General features: G+C 42.2%; 1 protein-coding gene and 1 pseudogene across 1 annotated transcript in view; both read right to left on the bottom strand.

The window, feature by feature from the left end:
• The window catches only part of FAM76A (family with sequence similarity 76, member A), a 63,011-nt gene that overhangs the window by 40,571 nt on the left and 21,074 nt on the right, over nt 1–1,366 (bottom strand). The gene's annotated exons all lie outside the window — the stretch shown is intronic.
• On the bottom strand, nt 432–817 carry LOC105540960 (annotated as a pseudogene).

The raw sequence follows: 1,366 nt of genomic DNA, 5'->3' as shown, positions 1-1,366 counted from the left end.
TTTTTTTTTTTTTTTTTTTACATTATCATTTATTTATTTATTGCTAACATGAATTCAAAGCAACTATGCATTTTTGTTTTGTGACAGGGTCTCACAATCTCGCCCAGGCTGGAGTGCAGTGGTGCAATCTTGGCTCACTGCAGCCTCGACTTCCCAGGCTTAGGTGAGCCTCCTACCTCAGCCTCCCAAGTAGCCGGGACTACAGGTGTGCACCACTACACCCCGCTAATTTTTTGTATTTTTGTGTAGAGACGGGCTTTTGCCATGTTGTCCAGGCTGGTCTCCAACTCCTGGGCTCAAGTGATCCACCTGCCTCGGCCTCCCAAAGTGCTAGGATTATAGTCATGAGCCACCACACCCTGCCATATGCAGGTTTTTTTTTTACATTAGAACAAATCAGAAAATCAAGACATAATTGCCATCATCAAATCTTAATCCTTAGAGAAAAACACTTCCACGAGACTGGCCTGAAGACACTAAGATTCTACCAGTTTTTGAGGTGTTCCATATTTAAGTAGTGTAGGCACTGTGGTTGCTTCCAAGTTTTTTCTGAAGTCATTATTTGGATCTTTCCAATAAGGCTTTTCTTCTACTTGGCAGCAGACGAACACACATCCTTCACTAACGTGCTTCAGCCCCTTTCGTACGACTGGTTCAGCATGCATACAATAGGGGCACCAGCTTTTCCTCCAGCATCCTTAGAACCAATAAAGTAGGCGAAAACGCCATTGTGGCGTTCCACAGCCCAGTTGAACTCCTCAAAGCTTCACCCATTCACCTTCTTGTAGTGTAGTGGGCTATCTGCAGTGTGCCTCATGGCCTATGTTGACTTACCTTACCTGCCTCTATAACCTTGTTTCCTTCCTCTTCCCCATGTTCACTCCACCTTCTTTCTGTTCTAATCATGTGCCAAGCTCATTCCTGCCTTACGGATTTTCCACAGCTGGTCCTTCTTCCTGGAATTTTTGTCCTCCAGAGCTTCCCATGGCTACCACCTTTTCATCATCCTAGTTTCCACTCAAATGCTATTTCCTTAGAGGTTCTCCTGATTGCCCAATATAGGCTGACTTCCCAGTCACTCCCTATCGTGTACTTTATTTCTTTATAGCACTAATATCTAAAATTTATGTTGTTTTTCTCCTCACCCATTTCTCTTTTGCACACATAAATGTAAGCTCTGTGAGAGTAAGGTCTTGTCTGTTCAGTTCATTAGTGTATTTCTAATACCTGGAACAGTGTCTGGTACATGATAAGCATTTAATTTTTTGTTAAGAAACATAACAATGAACTTTGAAACCAAACTTCAATCTGGTTCATTTCACGGTTACGGGATACGGCCTGAAAGTCTGTTTATTATTATTATTAT

The sequence above is a fragment of the Mandrillus leucophaeus genome, unplaced genomic scaffold, assembly GCF_000951045.1.
Source record: "Mandrillus leucophaeus isolate KB7577 unplaced genomic scaffold, Mleu.le_1.0 Scaffold23, whole genome shotgun sequence".
Classification (NCBI taxonomy): domain Eukaryota; kingdom Metazoa; phylum Chordata; class Mammalia; order Primates; family Cercopithecidae; genus Mandrillus; species Mandrillus leucophaeus.
The sequence above is the reverse complement of the archived record's forward strand: the minus strand, read 5'-3'. Positions and strand labels throughout refer to the sequence as shown.